At 36.3% G+C, this 22,111-nt stretch overlaps 1 long non-coding RNA gene across 5 annotated transcripts in view; it reads left to right on the top strand.

The window, feature by feature from the left end:
• The window catches only part of LOC147583103 (uncharacterized), a 623,699-nt gene that overhangs the window by 1,640 nt on the left and 599,948 nt on the right, over positions 1-22,111 (top strand). For all 5 annotated transcript variants that reach the window (XR_015245463.1, XR_015245462.1, XR_015245464.1 and 2 more), the window contains exon 2: positions 18,949-19,083. This is a non-coding gene — a long non-coding RNA (uncharacterized LOC147583103). The remainder of the gene's footprint in view (positions 1-18,948; positions 19,084-22,111) is intronic.

Raw genomic sequence — 22,111 nt, 5'->3', positions numbered from 1 at the left:
AACCTGACGTGGGGCTGGAACCCACGAGCTGTGAGATCATGACCTGAGCCAAAGGTGGATGCTCAACTGACTCAGCCACGCTGGCACCCCTAATTAATTAATTTTTAAATAAATGTTTTTATTTATTTTTGACAGTGAGAGCATGAGTGGGGGAGGGGCAGAGAGAGAGAGACAGAGAGAGAGAGAGAGAGAGAAGATCCAAAGCAGGCTCCATACTGATAACAGCCAGCCCGATGAGGGCCTTGAACTCACCTACGGTGAGATTGTGACCTGAGCAGATGTGAAATACTCAACTGACTGAGCCACCCAGGTGCCCCCAAATAGTTTTAAATAAAGTTGGTTAAATTTCCCTAACCATTCACCCACCCCAGGCAGGCAGTTTAACACCCGAATTGCTATATATGCTTTTGTGACCTTTTTCCAATCCTAGTATCAAAGTCGTATGGTATTCTAGTTCTCAGTTTTTTCTTACTACTCTAGTGATTAAAAACAAAAATCAATTTATTCCTTTGCTTAAAACTCTCCAGTTCCAACACATTAAGCTGAAGTGCAAACTCTTTATCAAGGCTCACAAAACCCTATGCATTCTGCCTCTTTCTGCATTTCTGATGTCAGTCCACCACTCACCCATGCTTATTCCATTTCAATCACATTCATCTGTTTGCTCTTTCTTAAATATGCCATCTTTGTTGTTTCCTATTGAATTTGCCCTTGCTGTTGTCTCTGCCAGTAATATTTTTCTCACGGGCATTTTCTTTGTTTCTTTTTTTCTTTTTACTTTTTATTTAAAGTTTAGTTAACATACAGTGCAATATTGGTTTCAGGAGTACAATTCAGTGATTCATCACTTTCATACAATACCCAGTGCTCATCATAACAAGGGACCTCTTTTATACCCATCACCCATCTAGCCCATCCCCCACCCACTGCCCTCTATAACCCTTTAGTTCTCTGTCATTAGGGGTCTCTTGTGGTTTGTTTCCTTTTTTCCTCTTTTTTCCCCTTTCTCATATGTTCATCTGTTTTGTTTCTTAAATTCCACAGACTAGTGAAATCGTATGGTATTTGTCTTTCTCTGATTGACTTATATATTGATTCACATAACATAATATGGTCTAGCTCCATACACCTCACTGCAAATGGCAAGGTTTCATTCTTTTTCATGGCTAAGTAATATTCCACCGTATGTATATACCACATCTTCTTTATCCATATATCAGATGATAGACATTTGGGCTCTTTACATAATTTGGCTATTGTAGATAACGCTGCTATAAACATCAGGGTGCATGTACCCTTTCCAATCTGTATTTTTGTATCCTTTGGGTAAATACCTAGTAGTGCAATTGCTGGATCATATGGTAGTTCTATTTTTAGTTTTGTGAGGAGCCTCCATACTATTCTCTGGAGTATCTGCACCAGTTTGCATTCTCACTAGCAGTGTAAGAGGGTTCCTCTTTTTCTGCATCCTTGCCAATACCTGTTGTTTCTTTTAATTCTAGCTCTTCTGAAAGGTGTGAGGTGGTATCTCATCATGGTTTTGATTGGAATCTCCTTGATGATGAGTGATGTTGAGCATCTTTTCATGTGTCCGTTAGCCATCTAGATGTCTTCTTTGGAAAAGTGTCTGTTCGTGTCTTCTGCCCATTTCTTCACTGGATTATTTGCTTTTTGAGTGTTGAGTTTGATAAGTTCTTCATAGGTTTTGGCTACTAACCCTTTATCAGATATATAACTTGCTAATGTCTTCTTCCATTCCATAGGTTGCCTTTTAGTTTTGTTGATTGTTTTCTTTGCTGTACAGAAGCTATTTATTTATTTATTTTAAATGTTTATTTATTTATCTTTAGAGAGAGATAGAGTGTGAGTGGAGGGAGGGGCAGAGAAAGAGGGAAAGAGAAATCCTGTGCAGGCCCTGCGCTGTCAGCACAGAATCTGAAGCGGGGCCTGAAACCACACACTGTGAGACCATGACCTGAGCCGAAATCAAGAGTCAGATGCTTAACCTACTGAGCCACCTAGGTGCCCCCAAAAGCTTTTTATTTAAATGTCCCAATAGTTTATTTTTGCTTTTGTTTTTCTTGCCTCAGGAGACATATCTAGAAAAAAGTTGCTATGACTGATGTCAGAGAAATTATTGCCTGTGCTCTTTTCTAGAATTTTTGTGGTTTCAGGTCTCACATTTAGATCTTTAATCCATTTTGAACTTATAAGAAAATAGTCCAGTTTCATTCTTTTGCATGTTGCTGTTCAGTTTTCCCAGCACCATTTGTTGAAGAGACTATCTTTTTCCATTGGATATTCTTTCCTGCTTTGTCAGAGATTAGTTGACCATATAGTTGTGAGTCCATTTCTGGGTTTTCTATTCTGTTCTACTGATCTGTGTGCCTGTTTTTGTGCCAGTACTATATTGTCTTGATGACTACAGACATGTAATACGGGTTGAAATCTGGAATCGTGATGCTTCCAGTTTTGTTTTTCTTTTTCAGAATTGCTTTAGCTCTTCAGGGTCTTTTGCAGTTCCCACACAAATTTTAGGATTGTTTGTTTTAGCTCTGTGAAAAATGCTGTTGGTATTTTGATGGGGATTGCATTAAATGTGTAGATTGCTTTGGGTAGTATAGACATTTTAACAGTGTTCTTCCAGTCCATGAGAATGGAATGCCTTTCCATTTCTTTGTGTCTTCTTCAATTACTTTCATAAGTGTTATATAGTTTTCAGAGTACAGATCTTTTACCTCTTTAGTTAGGTTTATTCTTAGGTTTCTTGTTTTTGGTGCAGTTGCAAATGGGATCGATTCCTTGATTTCTTCTGCTGTTTCGTTATTGGTGTATAAAATGCAACAGATTTATGCACGTTTATTTATATCCTGCGACTTTGCCGAATTCATGTATTAGTTCTAGTAATTATTTGGCGGAGGATTTTGGGTTTTCTACATAGAGTATTATGTTGTCTGCAAATAGTGAAAGTTTGACTTCTTCCTTGCTGATTTGGATGTCTTTTATTTCTTTTTGTTGTCTGAATGCTGAGGCTAAGACTTCCAGTACCATGTTAAATAGTAATTCCCACCGACTTTTTAATGGCTGTTTTCTCAGTGTCGTTCAAGTTTCTGCTCAAATGTCACACTCTTCCCTGAGCACATCACAAAAGCTATCTCTTCCATTCCAATCTGTCCAGTTTCCTGCCTAATTTTTTCCTCATAGTGCCTATCACTAACTGAAATTATATTATGTATGTATTTGTTTATATATGTAGTAAGTAAACAAGTACAGGAAAGTGAAAATTCCATGAAGGGCAGGAAATATTTCTGTCCTATTATTTACTACTGAGTTCCCAGCTTCTACAGCAGTGTCTAGCATGATAGATAATTAGGAGATATTTTGTGAATGAATAAATGATGCTAGTATAAGACTGTAATTTGATTAATATTTACTTGCCTTTATACTGTTCATGGTAGAAACTACCTTATAAGTAGGAAGTCTGCATTGGGGCTAAAGTATGAAGATACTTGATTATCTAGACTGAGATTACTTTGAGTCTTCATTCAAAATTTAGTCTTATGTATTTCCTCCATGATACTATTAACAAGAATTTACATTTATGTATATATAAGATGTAGTAGCATCTAAAACAGGAACAACTTTGTTCAAGAACTTGTCTGTAATGGCCCCTACTTACTTCCTCTATCCACTAGGAGCATCAGGATCTTGACAACAAATGTTGATTAAGTCTACCTGAATCGTGTATTTTTTCCTTCCCAATACTTGAAATGTTTCCTTTAAATACTTCTTAATGTTGGATGAATGGTATTGGCATTTTTGGTGGGACAGTGCTTTGTTGTGCAGACACAATATTTCAGGATCTTTAGCATCTCTAGCCCATTTCCATTAGATGTCAATAGAATCACCCAGGCACCAGGACAACCAGCTGCCCTTACACATTGCCAAATACTCTTTTGTTATGGATACTGTTCCTAGTTGAGAACCATTCCAGGTTTCATGAACAAAATGAAAGGTGTAGTTGAGAGCAGAATGAAGTAAAACAACAAGGAGTTCACACACACGTGTCTATGTATATACACACGCACACACACACAAACATATATACAGACACACTAATACCGCAGTGTCTTAATGATTTAGAACTTCTTCCTCTAAGTGTGCTGGTTTTATGTTTTGGGTTATTTACAGACTCTTTTCTTTTTCCAGCCAACTCTCTGCCAGATAGGCTCCAGTGGTCACTTTCTTATGACAGCACTGATATGTAGATTGAAGTGAGATTTCTGCCTTTATATCTGCCACTCAGTTTAGTCTTAAAGTTGCAGAGAGATAATACGCTATAGTACAAGGCATACTAGTTTTTCCCTTGGTGGCTTTGTGGATTTGGGATTTTGGATTTATTTAATCTCTCTGAGACTCAGTTTTCTTTCACAAAATATGTTGTGTGAGGATTAAATGAAATGTTTTTAAAGTGACTGAAAAACGGACCAGACATCAGTACTTCTCAATTCCTCCTTTAATTGTATTTATATATCTCTGATTAGTGGTTAAGAGTTAAGGTCTCTGGGGTCAGACTGCTTGGTTAGAATCCTACCTCTGCTGCTTACTAGCTTATTTATTCATAAAATTGGGTATAATAGTAACTACTTGATATGTATTGTACGAAGATTAAATAAATTAATTCCTGGAATTAGTAGCTGGCATGTAGTAAGCCCTCACTGAATATTAACTATTTAATTTCTTACTAGTTTCTGTTAATTACATCCATGAAATATGAGGTCTCTAGGATGTGGTTTTCTCTCTATTGTGAATGTGCTATTCTGCAGATGCACATAATAAGTAAAAGTTGGCTGTGGAAACTTTGGATGCAGACACATTTTAGGCCCCCTAGGTTTTGGATTGAGGACTGATTAGACACATTCCCCTACTACTTTAAATCTGTGGTAGTTGTTTCAAAAAAACATCCAATTATTGCCCTGATGGCATTTTCTATTGAACTATTTCATACCCATTGGGGATTATGTTTATGTTTAAAACATATTATCCACCTAGGTGGTGTTGTATCATTAATTCATCATATTGAGTTCCGGAAGTTTTAAAATTATGTTTAAGAGGGTCTTGATATGGGCGAATAGCCTTAAGAAATCACTTGGCTGCAATGATCTCTAGGGTAGCCTTAACAAAATGCAACAAACAAAGAAGCAAACACTCTTAATTCGTTTTGAATTCTGTTTCCAATTACAGTAGCTAATCTGTAATTCTGTACTGCTTTTCTCATAAATTACAGCAAAGTAAAAGGCAGCATTATAAGCTTTGCTAAAAGGGAATTATAATAATTGAGACGCTGGGCTCAGAGGAATGTATGACTTTTGATAGATTGTTATGGGATAATTAATTGCAGATCTTGTAGGACAGACAGAAAGACTTATATATTATGCCTGAGAAACGGAACTTCACAGAGTGGTTGAACATGGTACCAAGATGTTTTACCTTACTTCCTTGGCTTCAGTAAGGTCGACTGTCTGAAGAGGACAAATATTCTCCTTGTAACTCCTGCTTAGAATTCATTTGCTTCTAGTCCACAGATGAAAGAGCTCTATTTTGTCAAATAGCTTACAAAAAATCATGTTTATTCCTTTTTAAAGTTTGTCTTTGACTTATAAGTCAAGGGTTGTAAAAATGGTTTTCATTAGTTTATGAGGGACACTGTAATTTGAAATGTAAGCCCAGGGATTACTAGTAATAAGTGATGTAGAGGCAGGGATTAATTTTTGGAATATAATAAATATAATAATATCTTCAACTCCTTTGACTCCAACCTCCTTTTTGATTTTTAACATGCCTAAAAACCATCTTAATGAACTATTTTTATCTAGCTGTAACTCAGACTTAGATATTCTGTCTAGATCATAGATTGGGACAATAACTGCCATGTTATACATATGTAGTCCTTCTTCTAAAAGAGACCCATCATTTCCTTAGCAGTGCTAGAGAGATGAGCAGCTTCTTCTGTGCCCAGCATCTGCCAGCAACAAGTTCTCCCTGTGAACATATTTGGAAGCAACATGAACCACAATTCTTCTGAAGCATTGCCACATTCCATTTTCTCTCTCAAGCTGTCTGAATGCTTCTTCAGACTTCTGTATAGTTCCTCCTTAGCATTAAGTATCTAGGGTTATCAGATTCAGAATTTAGTCTCTCAATTCAAGAGAACCCAAGCCTAGACCATCCTTTACTAAAATAGAGTGGTGGAGGGGAAAATTTACCAAGTCAGTAGTTACCAAGAAATGGTTTCAGAGAAGAATGGAGAAGTGGTTCTGCTTATTTTATAACTATTGGAAGTGAGTCATTGGTAGGCCCTGAAGGAAGGCACTTCTGGGATCCATCAGAAGCAGGAGGATGAGTTGACATCAGGATTTTGTGGTCATTGGTATGTGTGTCGGGGAATTCATAAGAACTGAGATTTTCTTACTAGTAATTGAGTTAAGCCAAGTTAATAGAGGCATTTTATTGGAGCTTCATAATTAAAAAAGACCAACCCAGAGCTGGTCAGTATTTTACATCCATAATAGGACATTTATCAGTGATATCATTACATTAGAGCTAATTAATCCTTAGGTTAACAGGATGAGATAAACTGGACCTTACAGAGCTGGTCAGCTGCTGCAGAAAAAACATCTGCTGAGGCTAAACTGTCTGGTGCCAGGATTTTACAGAGGTGTATGGGCAAGCTGCAAATGCCATTGTTCCATGCACCATCTAGAGCCCATTATGGATGTGTCACTCACTTCCACCAATGAACCTCAGTAATCAGTGGGAATCAATTATACACACACATCTGTGATGTCCAGGGAAGTAGAGGAACCCCACCCACAGGTACTGACAGATTCAAATTTTACCTACACTGCCGGGTTTCCAGGAGCAGATTAAGAATTCTTAGATGGGACAAATTTTATAGGTTTGAAAAGTTGTGAGATTATTTCTTTATATTGCACTTTATTCATCCTAATGGACTGATTAAGAGCATTGTCTTAGGAGAGGCCATTGGATGGCTCCAAATTTATCTTTCCACTTACTTATTCTGTGAATTTGGACAAATTATCTAATATCTTAAAATAGTGAAATATTTTACTCCTTAAAATAATTCTCTGAAGCCGATACTATATTATCCCCTGTCACAGATGAGGAAACTGAGACATAGTTAAATTATTTATTCAAGGTTACATAACTACTGAATGGTAGGGTCAGGATATGAACCTAGGAAATCTGACAAAGTCTTTACTATTAATCATTGAACATATGCTTTAAAAAATTTTCTAATTAAAGTCTAGTTGATGTACAAACCCATATGCTTTTATATGGAAATGTCCACAGGATCAAATGCCATTTTAATTTTCTGTGAAATGAGGTGCTCTAGTGTTGCTTAGGAAACCTATCCATGGTGAGTCACTGAGGAGTTATAGGTATTTGTGTACTGTTCTCCATGCCCTAGTTTGGCGAATGAGTGAGTACCAGTATTTGCCTCATTTGTCAACTGATTTTGGCTTAGATTTAATGAATATGTACAAAAAAACTTCTTTTAAATAGAGTATGTCTGACCAGGATGAGAAACATACCTACTCCTAGGTATAGATACTACATGTCAGAGAATATAGATTGTGATGTGTTGGCAAATCTCAACTCTCACAAAACCACTGAAGTCCATATAATATATAAAATTCAAAAAGAAAGAAAAGAAAGTCAAAAGAACCATTTGAAAATCTTTGCTTATAGGTCAGAAACTTAAACTAGTCACTGTCAAAGTATAGAGAAATTATTAACAATTTAGTATGTGCAGTTCATAAGGAAATATTAACTCCTCTGTATAGACCAGGTGTTCACTATGATTAAGAGCTGGTAACCATGGAAACAGCATGAAATTTATAAAATTAAAAAATAGCAGATAGCAAATGCAAATGACATAGAATGAATCATACTGCACTTGGTCTTAGCTTGATTTCCCTTGAATCTAAAGACTTATAAAATTTATATCTGAGTAATTTTCTGAGTAAATCACTTATTTTTCAGTCCCTGAGTTTCTGCTTTGAATATTTCAACTTGTTCATTTGATAATGCCGTTTATCTAGAGTCAATTTATACATGATAGAATGTATAGGGCTAGAGTTTTCAGAGTAAGCAATAGCTGGGAAGTGATGACTGTAAAGTCAGCTTGGAAACTTGAATGGGTACCTGAACCTTTAATGTAGACATTTACTGTGAATTTTCAGTTGACATATTGTGATTGGTCACTTGTAGTTTTTAAATCTATTTCTATTGCTAAATCATATAGATGGTCCAGGTACAGAACTTTATGGTATAACATCAGTCGCTGTGTCATGGAATGATTTATTTGTCTGTGAAATGGTGAGCTGGAGAGCAACAATAAAGTTTCTGTACTCTTGCCTGTAATATTTTGATTGTTTATAAATCTATTCCATGAGCCCATTATGCCAACAGGCTACTTGTCTGTAGATATTCTGAAAGTGGTATTATTAGAATTAAAGTTCTTCATAAAAATTATGACAAAGTGATCTTACTTTCTGGAAGAAGATTTTACTCAAGGAGGTTGGCAGATTTTTCCTTCAAAGGAAAATTCTTTATTTTAAAAGTAGAATAAGTTATTTTAAAAAATGATTGCAACTGGTTCAATTGAGGAAAAAGACCTATAAGTGCTTTTCACAGTTTAGTTTGATTGTGATTTGGGCCTGTTTTCATGCATTTTAAGCTCTCATTTCTCAGGATAGTCAAAATTAGTTGACCTCAATCTGACAGTCATAATTGAAGCACTGCTTTTGTAAGCATACCTATCAATGCTAGAATGTAGTATGCTACATAAGAGCAAAGACCTATTCCTTTTATCTGCTGTGCTTTAGTAGGAGGACCCTTGGTGAGAGTACTCTACCTACCTTTCTTTGGTCACCAGGCTTTAAAAGGGATCTAGAGAGACAGCAGAGAGCCTGAGGGTGAGTGGCAGAGTTAATTAAAGTGATCCAAAAATTGGTCCTGGAAGAGTATTCTCAACATGTGTTCTGTGGTGCACTTCCCAATTACATAGGTAGTTTATTTAAAAATGCAAATTTCTAAAACAAGTTCTCAAGGTAGTTCTTAGGTTTACCTGATCTTAGAACCTTTTTCATTGGGGAAAATGTTACGGAGGCTGATTATTTGGGAAGAGGAAACATAAGGGCAATTGAATAATGATCTTTAACTTAATTAACAATAAATATTTAATAAGACCCAGTTAGAATTACCTGTCTTACTCTTATGGATCCCTTTTTCAGTTATTGATGAAACAGAAAATACAAATATTTCTTGCCATTTGTGCATATATAAAATGGCATTTTTCCTCATTATTTCTCATAGACTGATGTTTCTCTGAAACTTATTTTTAAAAATGTATAAAACTATTCTGATGATTTCTACCTTCAGAATGTAGAAGCATCCCATTCCTCAGAGAAAACCAAGAGTGAAAGGGACTCTGAATAATAAAATGGGCAATATCCTCAGTTTTATTTTTTTTCAACGTTTATTTATTTTTGGGACAGAGCATGAATGGGGGAGGGGCAGAGAGAGAGGGAGACACAGAATCGGAAACAGGCTCCAGGCTCTGAGCCATCAGCCCAGAGCCTGATGCGGGGCTCGAACTCACGGACCGCGAGATTGTGACCTGGCTGAAGTCGGACGCTTAACCGACTGCGCCACCCAGGCGCCCCCAATATCCTCAGTTTTAAAACATTCCCATGCAGTTTAAAACATAAGTAACATGGTTACTTCTTACAACATTCTTCTGTTAAAGATTAGGACAAACAATTAAATGCAACTCACTGAAGGTGATTAGAAAGGTATGTGGTGGGTTCCTAATATATAGCTTTCTTGTGATTCAACATTAACCAAGGATTGAGTATGTAAGGTCTTGGACCTGTTTTTCCTAAACATTTCTTCTCTCAGTAGGTATTTGGAAGGGAGCTAGATAACCTGGAGTGCTGGTATTCTAAATTGCTGGCAAAAGGCCCATCCATATGCTTTAGAACTGAGACCAGCAAGCAAGATAGTTATTCTATTATGAAAACTGAGTAGGTCTAACAGGTGTTCTTGCCACACAGCTATAGTTGGGTAAACTGGGACTTGGGCCCAGGGTCTTCAGTGTTTCAGTTATATCTCACTGATTTCTTTTACTGCCCCTAATAATATGGTATTTGTGTAGCAGCATTCTGTAAATATATATTGAGTGAGCTAACAACTAAGATTTTATACTTTAATCTACATAAAGCCCAGTTTGAATCAACATGTGTGACATAGCAATGAAAACAGCGAGTATAATCTTGGGTTACAGGAATACCTATGTAGTACCTAGAATGGGAAACGTTAAGTTCTGCTTTGCTCTTTCCACTTTGGGCCATACCTTGCAAAATGGTGTTTTTATGGGTTCTCTGCTTTTCAAGAAACAGTAACAAACTGGATATTAACCAGGACTCTGTTAAGACTAGAATTGTTAGTTGAAGAACGTAGTTGAAAGACTATGGATGTAAATGAGAAGACTCAGCGAGACTAACCAGTATTTTTGGTGATTCATTCCATAGGAGACATACCAAAAAAAAAATAACTGGACTTGTTCAGGTTGGCCAGTGGATGAGAGTGATACAGAAGCATGTTTTAGCACAATATAAGAAAAAGCTTTCTAATGTTCTAAGAGGGAATTGGCTGTGTTGGTGAGCAGTGAACTCTTGATCAGAATAGGTTAGCTTAATGATTACTTGGCATGATGTTGTAGAGAGGAATCAGACTTCACAAGGATGATTGGCTTAGTAGATGTCCTTAAAGGTTTTCTCTGAACCTGACATTCTCTGATTCTCTTATCTCCTCCTTTCACAACCCCAAAGTCTATGCTAGTAGTCTGGTGCTTATTATAAGGGTTCATTTCAAGTCTTGGGGGCACTGCTTTTTATCTTTCTGAAAGAATTCTCCTTAGTATTTCTTTCTTTCTTTCGTTCAAATTGGAAGGAAATAATATACTTTTCTATTTCTGAAAAGGAAACCTTTTTAATAACTTTTTAATATTTATAAATAAATATATATGATATATTGCTTATATTGTTCATATTTTATTATCAGCCTGTGTAACTTGTACTATTTCATAAACTATAGTTTATTTCATAAACTATCATGTAGGCTGAAGTGAACAGATGAAAAATGGTTCTGTATATTTTATTTAGACTAACAAAAGTTTATAGTCTGAGGATCAGTATATACACTTAGTCAAGCTTTTGTGATGTGTCCTTAAAATGAATTTGTTATGGAATACCTACAAAATGCTTCCTGCCATCAGTTGTAATGATCTTAACAAATTTGTGAATATGAAGTCATTGTACTGTACATTTCTGGGTGATTAAGTCTTAGACCAAAGTAGGTTTTCATATTTATTATTGTTCTAAGTTTCATACTGTGCTTTTCTGGGAAATTAACTATTTTCATTTAATTTCTGAGTGAGTTAATACGTTAAACTCTGAACATAAAAGTCTATTTGGCTTTGGGTATGTGGGTAGCAAAATATGTGCAGTGTATAGAACTGGAAACATGTTGACACTGTTTATTATACTGCCTAGATACTTAGCTACTCAGGGAAGCAAAACCTGAAAAAAAGATACTGGTTAAACTTGTGGTATTGTATTTTCTAAGCAATTCCTTGGAATCTGTTGTTTAGGTCAGAGATTTTCTCCCTGGATTGCTTGAGAATTGACAACAAAATATTCAAATTCTTTCTATAATTATTTCCCCCTAGATAATAAATACAAATTTACTGAAATTTACCATGTGTTTTTACATTGGTGCCCTGTAGTGCCCACATGTCAAACAGTCATGTGCTTTGAAGAGTCCCCTGGAGATTCTAGGGAAGAGTGGGAGCCAACCATAGTGCCCATATTTATGAGGTCATTTTCAGCATACAACAGTTTATTTTAGTGTTTGTATGTCGGGTTAAGTGCATAAACATATGGTACTACCCAGTTTTAGCTTAATTAAACTTCAAAGTTCCTAACAAAAACTATGGACTGAATATAATACTAATCACTCAAAGGATTGTAAAATGAATGTCATGATTTAATGCAGCCAATAATGTTTGGATCTTCAAACAGCTTCATCTGTTTGGATCTATTTATCTTTGAGCAGCATTGTCTTTGTTAGCTTGTAATAACAATGATTGAATTCAGAACTAGATTTTGAATCCCAACATCAATAAATGGTAGGCAAAGATAAAAAGAAATGATGTATATTTGATTGTATAAATCTCTACTGTGAAATTATTAAGAGTATTTTTTACATTTTATTAATAATTTATTTTTTAATTACATCCAAGTTAGCATATGCGACAATAATTTCAGGAGTGGCTTCCTTAATGCCCCTCACTCATTTAGCCCTTTCCCCTCCCACAACTGCTCCAGCAACCCTCCTTTTGTTCTGTATATTTAAGAGTTTGTTTTGTCCCCCTCCCTGTTTTTATATTATTTTTGCTTCCCTTCCCGTATGTTCATCTGTTTTGTATATTATTTTTTAACTTAAAAAAATGCTTATTTATTTTAGAGACAGAGAGTGAGCAGGAGAAGGGTAGAGAGAGAGGGAGACACAGAATGAGAAGCAGGCTCCAGGCTCTGAGCTGTCCGCACAGAGCCTGATGCAGGGCTCAAACTCACAGACCATGAGATCATGGCCTGAGCTGAAGTCGGACACCTAACCGACTGAGCCACCCAGGTTCCCCATCTGTTTTGTATCTTAAAGTTCTCATATGATAGTTGTCTTTCTCTGACTAATTTTGCTTAGCATAATGCTCTCTAGTTCCATCCACGTGGTTGGAAATGGCAGGATTTCATTCTTTTTGATTGCTGAGTAATACTGCATTGTATATATACACCACATCTTCTTTATCCATTCATCCATGGATGGACTTTTGGGCTCTTTCCATACTTTGGCTATTGTTGATAGTGCTGCTATAAACATTGGAGTGCATGTGCCCCTTCGAAACAGCATACCTGTATCTCTTAGATAAATACCTAGTAGTGCAATGGCTGGGTTGTAGGGTAGTTCTATTTTTAATTTTTGAGGAACCTCCATGCTGTTTTCCAGATTGGCTGCACCAGTTTGCATTCCCACCAGCAGTGCAAAAGAGATCCTCTTTCTCTGCATCCTCACCAACATCTGTTGTTGACTGAATTGTTAAAATTATTCTTAAGAATATTTTAATGTGAAGAAAGAATTTTGGGCCATTATTTATATAAAGTTTAAATTTATTTATTTTTTCATTTTTAAAATATTTCTACTATTGTATTTTTTGAAATGTATCTACTAGCACAGTAATAACATGGGTATAATTTGTATATTTTATGTACATATATGTGAATATTGAAAATATTTGCCCTCATAAGGTGTATGGTGTAAACATTTGGAAGCACTGGTCTAGATTTGATTCAATAGAAGTGAAGGGGAAAGGGAAAGACATAATATCATTTTACTTTTTCCAGAAAACCTGAAAAGAATGGGTCTCTGACCCCATTGCATCTGTTCCTTTCCATAACAAGAGCAGGGCTTTGTCATTCAGTTATCGGAAATCACTGTCAAGTTAGTGATTCTTCTGTACTTGGCAGGAATTTATACTTAAATAAACAGAAGTTTCATTTTTTTCAAATATAATTTATTGTCAAATTGGCTAGCATACAGTGTGTAAAGTGTGCTCTTGGTTTTTGGGGTAGATTCTCGTGGTTTATCACTTAACATACGACACCCAGTACTCATCCCAATAAGTGCCCTCCTCAGTGCCCATCACCCATTTTACCCTCTCTGCCACACCCCCATCAACCCTCAGTTTGTTCTCTGTACTTGAGTCTATTATGGTTTGCCTCCCTCCCTCTCTGTTTGTAACAACTTTTCCCCCTCCCTTCTCCTACAGTCTTCTGTTAAGTTTCTCAAGATCCACATATGAGTGAAAACATATGATATCTGTCTTTCTCTGACTGACTTATTTCCCTCAACATAAAGCTTCCAGTTCCATCTGGCATGATTTCATTCTTTCTCATTATCAAGTAGTATTCCATTGTGTGTATAAACCACATCTTCTTCATTCATCAGTTGCTGGACATTTGGGCTCTTTCCGTAATTTGCCAATTGTTGAAAGCACTGCTATAAACATTGGGGTACATGTGCCCCTATGAATCAGTGCTCCTGTATCCTTTGGATAAATTCCTAGTAGTGCTGTTTGCTGGGTCATAGGATAGTTCTATTTTTAATTTCTTGAGGAACCTCCATACTGTTTTCCAGAGCAGCTGCACTGATTCGCATTCCCACCAACAGTGCAAGAGGGTTTCCATTTCTCCACATCCTTGCCAGCATCTGTTGTTTCCCGAGTTGTTAATTTTAGCCAGTGTGAGGTGGTATCACAGTGTGGTTTTGATTTGTATTTCCTTGATGATGAGTGACATCAAGCACCTTTTCATGTGTCCTTTGGCCATCTGGATATCTTCTTTAGAAAAGTTTCTATTCATGACAGAAGTTTGATTTTTTGTGGGCAAGTTGGCTTTACTGTGTGGCAAACTCTGACCATATATAAAAGTTGTATTTTATTAAAAAGATGGCACATCTGAATCTGTCTGCTGTTGTACTCTGACCTATTTAAGCGTTTCCTTTGTGTCTATATGCTCTGGAAGAGAAGCTTAAGTCTGAGACAAATGGGACTGCCCTTAGGTGGATTAGGTGATTTAATTTCTACTCTTCAAAATGATAGTACCAAAACAACAACAAAACTCAAAAAGACAAAGACCTCCAAAGCTAGAATCCTTTCATATCATTTGGATTGAGAAGTGGATGGGATAAAAGAGTCATTTGATTCAATGACAACCTTTCATTCATTTTAAAAGGAGAGTATTTTATTTTGTTTTGTTTTGCTTTATTTTATTTTCTTTGTTTTTTATTTTAGAGAGAGAGTGCAAGTGGGGGAGAGGGAAAGAGGGAGAGAGAGAATATTAACCAGGTTCTGTGTTCAGTGTGGAACCCAAAGTGGGGCTTGATCCCTTGACCCTGGTATCATGACTTGAGCCAAAATCAAGAGTTGGATGCTCAACTGACTGAGCTACCCATGCACCCCTCAAAAGCAGATCTTAAAAGATTGAGAACACGAGAACTAAATGCTATTCTAATTCTTTTCATTTTTATCAGAAAAGACCTGAGTCCTTATAAGTCCAATAAAATACATTTCCCATCTCTTTGAGGACATAATGCTATGGACAAATGATTTTTATTCTTTTCTATTTGTGCTCTTTCAACTAGAATTTTACTAGAATATTATCCTTCTTAAAATTGGGTGATGATAAAATTATCCAACAACTTTTGCCAAACGTTCAAAATTATTCAGGATAAAGGGTAGAAATAAGGTAGCTTTTAATGCCAATGAGTTGGTTCCTAAATTTTGTTGCAATTAAAAGGCAACTGGAATCAGTTAGGATAGATTAAGTTCCAGATCTTGCCTCTGCCTCAATTAATCGATTCATATCTCTAATGGAAGACCAAGGCAAAGTTATGATGAAATCAGCAAAACTACTGTATACTGCTGTATTTGCATTACACAAGTATCGAAGAGTCTTAGATTAGGTTGCATTGGAAATAGATTCTGAGATGAAGAGTTGCATGTAAAAGTTTTTTTGAGAACTGGTCTCCCGAAATGCACCTGAAAGGAAATGAGAAAGAGGATTGGGAAGAGGGAGAAGCTGGCATATAGTACAACATCAGTGGAATCTGTAGGGAGCTCTGGAGCTGGGATGTCCCTTCAGAGTTGTTCCAAATTGAAGCAGGGGAGCCTTTGTTCCTCTGTATGAATTGGTCCTTGACTGTTGGTTTTCCCCTGGGAGGGGCCTTAACCTTAAGTCAGGTAGTTCCTTGTGGCCAAGAGACACGACTGTGAACTGTCAACAGATGGTATATCTGACAGTTGAGGGAAGGAGGGAGTCTGGGTGGAATATCCAGTAGCAACTACACTTAATAAGGTAGCACAGTATTCTGTGCTCAGCCATACAAAATACAGAATAGCAGCTTGGCAGGGAGGGTGAGTCTTTGTGGATTATGGCTTCTTCTACTGGCAAGATTAATTAAAACTTTGCTTACCAGACCTGTTACCTATGAACCATCAGGGCAAGCACAGAATATTCACACATTACCCCCTTCCCCATGTATCACACTCAAAACCAAAGCTTAAATATTGTATTTGAGAGTTGAACTTTAGATTTCTTATCCAAGAGGTTGTTGTAAATTGGAAAAATACTTTATCTTGATGCCAATTGCTTATCACAGAATTAAGCTTTAACATTATGAATTTCTAAGTTTTGAGTCACCTCAAATGGGTTCTAATTTTTTTGTTCTAAAATAAAGCTTATTTTTAAGCTTGAAAATATTTTTTTGTTAGATAGCTGGTTTCATGTTAATCATTGAGAAGGTGATATTTCTTTTGACTGAGTTTGCTTCTAGTTATCACACTTGTTTAGATTTGGATAACATTAAGAGTGTTAGAGCTGGATGATTCTCTACCCTCTGTTAACCAGACAGTTCCTAACTGTTTCTTTTAAAAAAATTTTTTTTTTAATGTTTACTTTTGAGAGAGACAGACAAAGCATGAGCAGGGGAGGGGAAGAGAGAGAGGGAGACACAGAATCTGAAGCAGGTTCCAGGCTCTGAGCTGTCAGCACAGAGACTGACATGGGGCTCGAACTCATGAACCCTGAGATCATGACCTGAGCTGAAGTTGGTTGCTTAACCGACTGAGCCACCCAGGTGCCCACCTAACTGTTCTGAGAAGGAAGCAGTTGATCAGCTTTCAGACAATTATGTGTCACTGAGATGATTCTGGAACAATAAAGGTTGACTTTTATATTAATAAAATTAGATCTATCAAACTCAAGACTTGGTTTTCTAGAAATATAAACCCATGTATTTTTATATTTATAGACCTTGATAAGGTCCATCTTAACTCTATGCCATTAAGGGTTGAGTGCAGCAAAATGACTTGAATTTTTTCATTTTTTTTTGTAACAAATACTTACTAACCTTTGGGGAAGGTAAACGTGAACACCCATTTTGGTGATAATCAGTTTCTATGGGAACATCAAGTGGGTAGGAGAGAAGGTGTCCTGGAGGAACTAACATCTGAGATGAATCCTTTAAATTGATTCAAAATCAGTTATGTTAAAGGCAGGGATATGACAGGGAGGGTTTTCTAATTAAGAGGGGCAATGGGTGCAAAGGTCTCAGAATTTGTCTGTAGTTCATGATGGCTAAGACACAGGCTATTTTTGTAAGAATCATTAAGGAGAAAGGAGGTTAAGACATAAACAGAGGTGTGATTATAAAAACATGTATTATGAGCACACAAGACTTTATCCTAAGAACATGGGGAGCCATTGAAGTGTCTCCAGCAGACCTTGACCAGATTTGCATTTTACGTTGATAACTAGCTGCAATGTGGAAAGCAGTTGGAGGGGCCCAGAGTGAAGGCATGAAGACCATTGAAGAGACAAAGAAGAAACTGTGGGGCCCCAGATTGTGCAGACACAGGGAGATGGGTGGGGAATGAACAGATTTGAGAGGCTTTTAGCAAGAATGTTGGGTTTTGGCAAGTTACTGGATGTGGGAGGATAACAAGAAAGGTGACCTGCCTAAATTTTTGATGCAGGCACATAGAGAAGAAATGGATTTTTTTTTTCTTCCTGGTAGGTGGGTTGGAGAGGTGACAGGTTTATTCTGTTTAAGATCCATTGGTATTCTAATGCAGCCTGAGGTAGAGATTGAAGTACATGTAGACATATTTGCATCCATTTTTTTACTATTGGGCAAAAGAAAAGACAAGATGGAGAGCTGGAGTAAGGGAAAGTGTGAGAGAGAAAGGAAAGAAGTAAGGGGACCTAATTAGAATTTATAAGAAAAAAGCACCTTATTTCATTAGATGTCAGTTGGAGGTACTTAAATAACATTAAATAAGTATGGCCATTATATTAGTGTTATCATTGCTACCAGTAAGGATCAGCCTGCATGACACAGAGAGGGAGCTCCTCCATAGATAACACTCTACTGCCACAGCAGTTCTACTTCTGTTTGTCTTGAATCCTGTTGTTTTGTGAAAACATCTCAGTTTGGTGAGAAGACATTGTAGGAAACAGTTGACATGTCGGGTATGCTGGTATATATTTCAAATACTTTTAGCAGTGGAAATAGTATTGCCTATTTTGAGGGTTTTCTATGACAAGTGGGAGTTTCTGATTTCTTTTTGTATGATTAAGGATATCTGTAAGACAATTAAAAATACATCTTTAAAAGCAATAGAAATAGCACCACCACTAAAATATCTGGTAGAATTTATTACCAGAAATTGTTTCTTTCCTTTGTTGGGGAGAAAGGAGTGTTTTCAGTTTTGAAACATTTATGAGATCATTAATTTGTATTTTTCCAGTGTTGAAGCTAGTCAAATGGTACTAGAGGCCTTTTCTTTTGCATATACATTACTTAGAACCTGTGTACCATATGCTAAAATGTCTGTGTAAAGGTTTATGATACATACATTGTCATTTCAATATATGACTGCTATAGAACCACTTATTTTCTGTTTTTTCAGTCTTTTGCCTCATTTCATCCTGACCACAGCCCCCACACATAAAACACAAGTAGCAGTCCACAAGCATTGTAAACCCTAATAAGCTACTCAAAAAGTTTCAGAGTGAGTCATCTTTTCCCAATTGAAACTTCAGACACTTTATTTTCCCTCTGGGCAATAGGAGAGGTACAGTGGGATGAATAAACATGCTATCAGGTGTGAAAAGTCAGGACTTGCGTCAGCCCTTAGTCCACTGTCTTCTGATGTCGTAACTCCAGTTTATTTTATTGCAGGTATTAAATATGTGCAAGTTCTGGCCATCTATTTTCAGTCTGGCCTGTGATCACAGATTTGGTACTTCTGGATGTGGGGATTGGATGGATCATGGCTGATCGTGAAAGTTAAGAGTTTTTGATTCCCAATTCCAAGTAAGTCACCTTCATGTAATGAATTATTTTATCCTAGGAGATGCAGTCTTTATTAAATCGTTTTAAAATTACCCCAAATAATACCGGCTTGCATATTCTCTCTTATCTGTTTATGTTCTAACCATTCTCACAAGTTTCATCATAATAAGTAGAGAAATATCATTATAATTATCCTGTAAAATTTCATGATTAATGTGTACATCTAATTAAAATAACTTTATTAAATATTTATTCCACTAAATAATTTTATTTTTCTTAATAAAAAACACTTTTAAGCCTCATTATAAGGAATATTGAGATTATTCACAAAGAACTAGATTTATAGCCTCTGCTGCTGTACTGAAGACAGTACATTTAATGAGCTAGAAAGTCTGTGATCAGTTTTAGTAACGGATTTCCCTTTTTCTTAAATTGATTCTTAGGGACAGCAGTAGAAATTTGACTTTGGAAAGAGATAAATAACCATTTCCAGGAAGATTCTTGAATGTAGAAGTGTTAGTAATATGTAGATGTTACATATTAAACAGGTTAAACAAAGGTGTTCTTCTTCAAGTCTGAGAGTTTGTATTTATGAATAATATTGTCCTTTAGACATTAGGCATTACATTTAGGAAAAATAATGTCTATGTAAACACATCGGTTAAAAAAATGTACTTTCGCTTACAAATATCAATACTTGTGACTGAGGCAGTGAGGCTTCCAAACATAAGATATTATGAGGTAATTTAAAATCCTTTAGAAGAGCAGTAGGAAGTGCCTGATGCACAGACCCCTAACTGTGAATCTCAAGATGATATCCTACAGGATATCATTATAGGAAATGCTAGAGTCTAGGGTAGAACTAATAGACTTCTAATATACTAATACACTTCGCCAAGCATAATGAGCATCAGTTCTGTACCTCAGGTGGGGCTAGATGGAGTGTGATCACGTGGCCACAGATAGTGCTATAAAACCACAGCACTTCTTATAGTTTTATTGTAGATCACTATCTTGTCTCCTACTTTCATTCTTCTGTGACCTCAATTGCCTTCTTGTGCTTACGTGTTTTAATGGAGGAACTAGCAGCCAATAAATTCCTGTTCTGCTTTTGATGCCTTCAGGGGTCCACGTATTTATCTTGTCCCTCCTCACCTACTTCACTTTGAAACTATTTATTCTGCTGTATTCTTGCCACTTTGCCACTGGAGAAACATTCACCTCAAATACGTGATCCACTGGAAAGTATTTTTTCAGATTCAATTTGAGGCATATCCTCCTTCAGCCCTTCTCTGATATCCCCTGGTTAGGGCTAACCACTCCAGCCTTGGATCCCTAATAAATGTTGTACCTATTTCTTTTATAACCACATAATCCTTTATTGCACTTGTCCTTCTTCTCCACCTCCACTCCAGAATATAGGTCCGTCTGGGATGGGAAGTGTGTCTTACTCATTCTTAATGCTCCTGTGCCTAGCACCATGCCTAGCCAATTCCATAATGACACATGTATATATTTATGCTTTCTGTTTTCTTGGACAGATTATTTAAAACAGGCAAGTCTGATGGGTAGGGAGATAGGCACATCTAGTTCATCACCAAGTTTTGCCTCTTCTGCCATCTAGACATGTATTATTTCCAAGTTTTCTGTCTTACTCTCTCCACCCAAGTTTAGGTTCTCATCTTTGCTGAATATTAAAACTGTCTCTTTATCGTACTATACACTTAAAAATTGTTAGGAGGGTAAATTTATCTAATGTGTTTTTTTTCTTTTTTACCACAATAACAGCAACAACAACAACCCATTTCCCATTAGTCTTAACTCACATCCATCCTTCAAATAGCTGACATAATCATTTATTAACGTACAAATTTTTAATATCCCTCCGTAGTTTATAGGATAAATTATGAGATCCTTAGAATGTTACACAAGATCTTTTGTGACCTGGCCCATAATTCTCTAATTTCCTCTCGTGATTTTCTGCTCTAGCCATATTATGCTTTATATATTGTTCCATACAGTGCAGTTTCTTGCCTTTGTCTTGCTCTTTTTCTCTTCACTTTTCTGGCAAACTCTTATTCGTGTGCAGCAAATTATAGAGATTAAGAGAGAACAGATTCATATCCTGGTTCTACCACCTATTTATAAACTCTTGAAGCCTGGAAAAGTTGCTCACCCTTCTGTGCTTTAATTGTCTCATCTGTAAATCAGGAATAATAATAGTATCTGCCTAGTAAGTACATAAATGTAAGCTATTGTTTATTTTATTCCTTAAGACTTAAAGAATTCTACTCCTCTAAGAAACCTTTTAGGATTTCCCAGGATGGGTTAGGTTTCCTTCCTACATGCTCCATAACATTTTGTGTATCTCTGTTCTTGGACTCAGCACATTTTGTGTGGTCTCTTTATGTAACTTCCTTCTCACCAAACAGTGAGTCTCTTGAAGGAAGAAATCATGTTTTCTTTAAATTAATATCTTTAGCGTAATGCTTGTTCAGAGTAAATTCTCAATAAATGTTTGATGAATGAATGAGTTGCATAGTGGGAGGAATTCATGCTTTGGCATCAGACAGATATGTTCAAATACAATACTTACTATCTCTACATCAACTAGCAGGTAACTTAATTTTTTTCACACTATTTCCTTACGTATAAATAGGGATGATGCACCCCTTGCTTTTCGGATTAGTGATAGTATGTCTGTTGGACACTACTGGAGTGCATGGAAATTGTTGTTATTATTATTTTCCTGAAAATATATAATAATTTTATCTCAGATTTAGAGTTAGTAGGCAGATATACTTTTTACCCCTTGGAGAATCATCTTAACTCTGAAGAATATATACTTTAGTACTTAAGTTTTTCAAAAACTAATCTCTTATTGAATTTCCCCTGGAGTCTCCATGGCTTGCTGAATTCCCGTATTGTCTGTTAACACTCAGTGGACATTTAGCATTTTTCCTTGCAGTTTTACCAATATCATTATGTTTTCTTTGTGAAAATAGATAAAAAGACTTTTGAGGACAACAATCATGTCTTATATATCTTT

This window comes from Puma concolor, chromosome A2 (assembly GCF_028749965.1).
Source record: "Puma concolor isolate L17-30 chromosome A2, mPumCon1.1.hap2, whole genome shotgun sequence".
Lineage (NCBI taxonomy): Eukaryota > Metazoa > Chordata > Mammalia > Carnivora > Felidae > Puma > Puma concolor.
This window is presented reverse-complemented; position numbering and strand designations above follow the sequence as displayed.